At 40.3% G+C, this 6,976-nt stretch overlaps 1 long non-coding RNA gene across 3 annotated transcripts; it reads right to left on the reverse strand.

Annotated features, from left to right (window-relative positions):
* Positions 1 to 1,087: 1,087 nt before the first annotated feature.
* On the reverse strand, positions 1,088 to 4,828 carry LOC125508453. Of its 3 annotated transcripts, XR_007283498.1 has the most exons (6): positions 4,464 to 4,828; positions 3,187 to 3,310; positions 2,944 to 3,086; positions 2,078 to 2,141; positions 1,495 to 1,675; positions 1,088 to 1,422 (listed from the first exon to the last, which is right to left on the reverse strand). It is a non-coding gene; the product is annotated as an uncharacterized LOC125508453 (long non-coding RNA). The 3 variants fall into 3 exon arrangements; XR_007283499.1 differs by lacking the exon at positions 2,078 to 2,141 and having other exon boundaries at positions 4,467 to 4,827; XR_007283497.1 differs by lacking the exon at positions 2,078 to 2,141 and having other exon boundaries at positions 4,464 to 4,825.
* Between the last annotated feature and the right edge of the window lie 2,148 nt (positions 4,829 to 6,976).

A 6,976-nucleotide genomic window follows, 5' to 3' on the forward strand; every position in this document is an offset into this window, starting at 1 on the left:
CCTATCTTTGCTAGCCAAAAAAATTCCGCACTAAGTAGGGATACTACTTGTGCATCCAAAAACCCTTAAACCCAAATCTTATTTTCAAGTGTCCACGATACCTACCTAGGGATTGAGCAAGATCCCTCAAGTAAGTTGTCATCGGTGCAAAAAGGCAATAAAAAATGCTTCTAAAAGTGTGAGATCATTTAGTGTAAGAGAAAATTGAGCATTGCACGAACTTGTGATGGTGAAGGATAAAGGCGACAGACTGCATAATAAAGGTCAATATCACAAGGGGCAATGCAACGTGACGTTCTTTTGCACTAAGGTTTGAGCATACAAACAAATGAGCGCATGGCAACCTCTGCTTCCCTCTGCGAAGGGCCTATCTTTTACTTTTATGTATTTATTTACTTTTATACAAAGAGTCAAAGTTTTCCTTCTTTTCCTTTTTATTTTTCTCCCTTGGTAAGCATCATGTGGTGAGGAAAGATCTAGGCACATATGTCTAGTTGAATATAGATAGCATGAGTTATTATTGTTGACATCACCCTTGAGGTGAATATGTTGGGAGGCAAAACTATAATCCCCTATCTTTCTATGTGTCTGGTTGAAACGTTTTGCTCATGGGTATGCAGTGAGTGTTAGCAATCACTAGTAAAAGTGTCCGTGCGTTTCAACGGGCGAACAACAAAAACTCACGACAATTATAATGGCCACCATAAAACGATTCAAGTAAATCAGATTGAGCCAACTAATGTAAATCCTACAAATCAAATCAATACTTAAGAATAACTCATACAAGAAAGAGGAACCTGAGCTTAGAAAAAAAGAGGAACTTGCACACCATCCTGCCTTAATGGACACTCCTTCTGGCGCTGCTAGTGGCCACCGCTGTGCCTCCCTATCCTCGTGGGCAGACGTGGGGAAGGAGTAGATCCTGAGATCAAGGAGGCAGTGGACGGGAGCAGCCACTCAAGAAAAAGAACCATCCAAAAACATTTAATATTAGTATAAAGGATGCTACAATTTTCAGAATGCTGGCAGAGGCTAGAGCTACCATCCCGATATTCTATTGCTACATATACTAATATCAACACTTCAGTATAGCAATATAACTTATGTGGCGCTCACCCAAAAAATTAGTACACAAAAGGGCATGGAGTAAAAAAACATCTTCCAAAATCATCTACTGGAAAAATAAATTAAAAGGACAATGTGTACCCACATGGGGATCAATGTTTTGTTTTAATGTTCTATGAAGAGGTTGTGGCTCATGCCTCATGACATTTACAATAGGAAAATTCAGATCATCTGTAGGTGCTAGCACTTTGCAAAAGCCTACAAATCCAGTTTGGCTCCTCCAGTTAGTTCATGGTGTGCCGCCGCCTGCAGAAATAAGTCAAGAGCCAACACATCCTTCGATGCCCGGTAGTGTGCCTAGCAATACAAATTTCACATATTACATGCCAGCTTCTATACCACATTCGATGAATCAGGGAGGTGTAGTACCTTTCTAATATTTGCATACCACAATTTGGATAAGGTAAAATTTAATTTTGATAACATTTGTGATGCTGGCTCAAGTGTGTATCAACCTCATCAGGGATTCCACCACAAGCTTTGAGAACAGAGAAAATTTGTCTTCCAACAACTTGGCTGGCCTTGGTTGCTCTAGACTCCACAGCCAGGCCTGCAATTTTCATTTGGCGGTGTTCATCAGTCCACAAAGTAAATGGGTAATGATATGAAGGGGTAATATGATAGCCAACCATTGTCAAGAATCTAGACTATATGGTTAAGAAGGACCGAGGTGATTCTGTGCATGGTCATGATGACAATTGACCCTGAGAAATGATGTTGTAGTGTGTTATGGATTAGGTTATTGGTTTCATTGTCCACCGAAGCAGTGGCTTCGTCCAGGACTAGTTTCTTGGTGCGCCTAAGAATCGCCCTACCAACACATAAGCTGACAATGGCCCATGCTCTAGTTTTGTCCATTCTCTACCACTTCGAGGGTAACTTTGAATTTCATAAATTTCCGAAGAAGCAAGACTACCAAAATATGAACTGTATGGTACAATATAGAGCAGACCTGGTGAGTCAAGTTTTAGCTCCTTTCTCCGAACTTCATCTCATAGCTGACAGTAATCCAAGGCCTTAAATGTTGAATAATATTTTTTAGATAAGTTAGGAAGATCATAGGGCCTCTGCATTTGAGAAATGCACACAACCATATTGTGGAGACATATCAAACTAAAAAACAATTGCGAGCACTTTAAAAGAGGGCCCTCTATTTTTGTTATTTTTAATTCACCATGACCACTTTGCGCACACGCAGATGTAATCAACATAACAACATCTGTATTCATCAACCTGTGAGATGGAAATCAGGAGCCATATTTGTGAACTGAGATGTTAATTGTGAACCATCTCTTAAGCTTGCCTGCTGAAGTAAGCCACTGTTTTCAATTTCCAACAGGTCAAATTTTCATGTTGGTTCTAGGGATATTTTTCATCCTGAAATTTTTTGTTAACATATAGATATAAAATCATACTGATTGTACAGGATCTAAAATATCTCAACACCTTTTACCGGAAATGATATGGATATCATACTCGTGTATTCAGTGATGGCCTAGTGTACACAAAAAAGTCAATCACACACCAAACATTGGGAATGCATAGCCTGTTGGAGGCTCGAATATAAATAAGCTAGAACCATGTCATGTGAATTATCAACAAAAAATTACGACTCCCTTTGGCTGTTGGTACATCAAAATGCAAATTACTTATGACAATCCACTATGCAAATTATCTATGATAATAATCTGAATCAACGAAATTACACTCATGCAGAGCAACTACACTGTTTAGTCTCAAGGGACATAGAATATGTAGAAATAACTTTCAACATTCACACATAATAAGCATGTACATGAGAAAGGAAAAAATGCCTACTTGTATTGGCAACTTTCTGCGACCATTCCCTCAAGCAGGTCAATGGTCTACTTAAGAGAATGCCCGCAGTTTGGTCTATGGAAGAAGAAATCGCTGCCTAGCTGGGAAACACCTAAACATGAGGTGAACATAGGTTGATCCACCTGAATGGATATAAACATTAAATTGGCATAAAGTGGTAATTGAACTTGGAATCAAGCACTGGCATATGGAAGCATTGAAAAAGATAGAGAATCACAATACCTGGGACTCAATAGTTTCTTCAGGAAAAGTACCCAGCTATCTTGAGATCTTAGGTTCTGCAACCCCAAACCAATATAACAATAGAACAAATTATAATGGTGGGTGTACCGAAATGTGTTCTCTTCTGCATTGAACAAAAAAATAAGAAACCAACAAAGAATCATAAAATTAAAAATATAGCTAAGATGATAATAAGAAAATATAGAACATTCTTTCTCCTCTCTATATGCATGGATATACACATCATAGAACTGTTATATTATATCATACCATGCTACACAATATTTATCCTTTTTCATAATTCAAGCTTCAAAGAAATAGCTAATAAAAAGGTATTGAAAATGTCGATGATGTAGTTCCAAATAGGATCTAACTTGGCTCAAGCATTACATTATCAGAGCATACATGTAGTTTTTGATGGGATCCATAAAATAATCTAAGATACAATCAAAAATTGGTTGGGTCACATTAAGCCAAACTAGACACCCCAAAGACTTTGGACATCATAGTAAGTGCTTACTTCTTCTTAATGGCAAAATACATATGTACGGAGGCTGTAACTTAGCTGCTTTTCAGCCAGAACGGGATGACAAACTAAGTCCAACAAACTAATTAGACACATGGCTCTTAAAACCTCATTGGTAGCATTGTTGGCATCCAGCTACTGGCATGTATGTGGAAGCAACATGCAAGAAGCTAACTACCACATCAGGGATCTTAGGATGCTCCATGCTTCCGCAGCAAGTTCAATTTCCTGTAAGTGATCTTGGAGCAATGAAATCAAGTATCTCATCTGTACTGTATCCATACAACAGCGATCTATAGATATCTATTCTTATGCCAAAAAATCAAGTATGAGATTTGGGATTCAGAGTACAGATCTTTAGAGAGATAAATTTTCTTTCACAGCAAAAGCCATCTGAACCAAGTTTGATGCCCACTAAAAAAACACTATGTTTAATGCATGCATCTCCCAATGAAACTTATATGAAGATAAACGAAGCAACATGATGATAGAAATCTAGAGATGGCACTAATTGCTCTACTCGGTGTCATCTGTAGTTAGTAGGTAAATAAGCACACCCATGTGAACTTGAGGTCCTAGATAGTTTGTAAAAATTCTCATATCACTAGACTGCCCCTTTAAACCCAAGCTGAAATACATACTGCCAATCCATGCAGCTGTACCACTGACATAACATGTGGAATTCACATGGGAAGAAGAACATCAAATAGGTGCTTGCAATGCGCACGCGGGGGAGTTCCTAAGGGGATACCACCAGATGAGGGGGAGTTCCTGCTGGCCTCGGCTCCTCTATCCGGCCAGAAGGAGTCGCCATTGCCGCCGACGGAGCATGTTGTGCTGGGAGAGGGGAGGGGTGAACGGGTTAGGAATCTAGATCGAGCTTTTTTTGTGGGGTTGGAATCTAGATCGAGCTGGGGGAGGGGAGGGGCGGCGGGGTTGGTGGTGGTAGATGATGCGGGCGCCGGGGGGCGAGGGGGAATGGAGGTTGACCAACCATTGGTCGGCCGCCTCCGACAAGAGGGACGACGAGAAGGATGACGGGGTGGGTCGCCGCCGCTGGCGCCAGAGGCATGGAGTACGAGAGGAGGCATGTGATTTTTTTTCGAATGGCGAACCATTTTCACTTTTGTACATGAGCACAGGTTGAATATCAAATAACACAGGGACTTCTTCGCAAATTGCCGCGACGGTGAACCTGGCTGACTCAACCTGTGTTTTATTATTAGGGAAATATAGAAGACTATATGATGGTTGAGTATGTGGACTTTCCTAAAGGCTCCGATACGTTACCCTTCCTAAAAATATGATGAATTGAAGTTGCAAAGTTGACTGAGAACATAGTTTGTTGGTTTCTAATAGAGTTTTTTCTTTATACTTTGATTGTGTGATGAACTGTTACTTATTCATGAGAAGTATATGATAAAATTTCTATGATAAGAGTCCTATGTTTAATTTTATTTCTGTTATGATAATCAAGATGATGCGTCTATGTCTTTTGTTTTTATCGACACCTTTCTCTCAAAGCATGTGGACATGTTTTTCAATTTCGGTTTTCGCTTGAGGACAAGCGAGGTCTAAGCTTGGGGGAGTTGATACGTCCATTTTGCATCATGTTTTCTTACTGTTATTTATGATGTTTTTATCCATAATAAAGATTTTTGAGTAATTATAATGCCATTTCTCTCATAATATGCAAGGTATACACCAAGAGGGAGAATTCCGGCAGTTGGAAATCTGGACCTGAAAAAGCTACATCAGGCTACCTATTCTGCACAACTCCAAATGAGCTGAAACTTCACGACGATTTTTTATGGAATATACGAGGAATATTGAAGCCAATAAGTACCAAAGGGGGCCCACCAGGTGGGCACAACCCACCTGGGCGCGCCAGGGAGCCCAAGCGCGCCCTGGTGGGTTGTGCTCTCCTCGGCCCACCTCCAGTGCCCATCTTCTGGTATATAAGTCATTTTGACCTAGAAAAAAAATATGGAGAGGACTTTCAGGATGGTGCGCCGCCTCCTCGAGGTGGAACTTGGGCAGGAGCACTTTTTCCCTCCGGCGGAGCGATTCCGCTAGGGGCACTTCCCTCCCGGAGGGGGAAATCATTATCATCACCATCACCAAAAACTCACCCATCTTGGGGAGGGCAATATCCATCAACATCTTCAACACCACCATCTGATCTCAAACCCTAGGTCATCTCTTGTGTTCAATCTTGTTACCGGAACTATAGATTGGTGCTTGTGGGTGAATAGTAGTGTTGATTACATCATGTAGTTGATTACTATATGGTTTATTTGGTGGAAGATTATATGTTCAAATCCAATATGCTATTTAATACTCCTATGATCATGAGCATGTTTATCATTTGTTAGTAGTTACTTCTGTTCTTGAGGTCACAGGAGAAATCATGTTGCAAGTAATCATGTGAACTTGATATTTGTTCGATATTTTGATAGTATGTATGTCGTGATTCCCTTAGTGGTGTCTTGTGAACGTCTACTACATGACACTTCACCGTATTTGGGCCTAGGGGAATGCATTGTGGAGTAGCAATTAGATGATGGGTTGCGAGAGTGACAGAAGCTTAAACCCCAGTTTATGCGCTATTCCATAGAGGACCGATTGGATCCAAAAGTTTAATGCCATGGTTAGAATTTATTCTTAGTACTTTTCTCGTAGTTGTGGATGCTTGCGGGAGGGTTAATCATAAGTAGGGGGTTTGTTCAAGTAAGAACAACACCTAAGCACCGGTCCACCCACATATCAAATTATCAAAGTAGCGAACACAAATCGAACCAACATGATGAAAGTGACTAGATGAAATTCCCGTGTACCCTTATCATAAGAGACCGTTTTGGCCTGTCCTTTGCCTCAAAAGGATTGGGCTACCTTGCTGCACTTTTGTTACTACTATCGTTACTTGCTCATTACAAATTATCTTGCTATCAAACTACTCTGTCACATACAATTTCAACACTTGCAGACATTACCTTGCTGAAAACCACTTGTAATTTCCTTCTGCTCCTCGTTGGGTTCGACACTCTTACTTATCGAAAAGAGCTACAATTTATCCCCTATACTTGTGGGTCATCAAGAGCCTCATATGTTGTCACTTTCATATACTAGTGGGAAATTTTCATTATAGGATTAGATGCACACCCACTTAGTTTTCATTTTGAGGTTTCATACACTTATAGCTCTTAGTGCATTCGTTGCATGGCAATACGAACTCATCGCATTGATATCAATTGATGGGCATCT

The sequence above is a fragment of the Triticum urartu genome, chromosome 5 (assembly GCF_003073215.2).
Source record: "Triticum urartu cultivar G1812 chromosome 5, Tu2.1, whole genome shotgun sequence".
Lineage (NCBI taxonomy): Eukaryota > Viridiplantae > Streptophyta > Magnoliopsida > Poales > Poaceae > Triticum > Triticum urartu.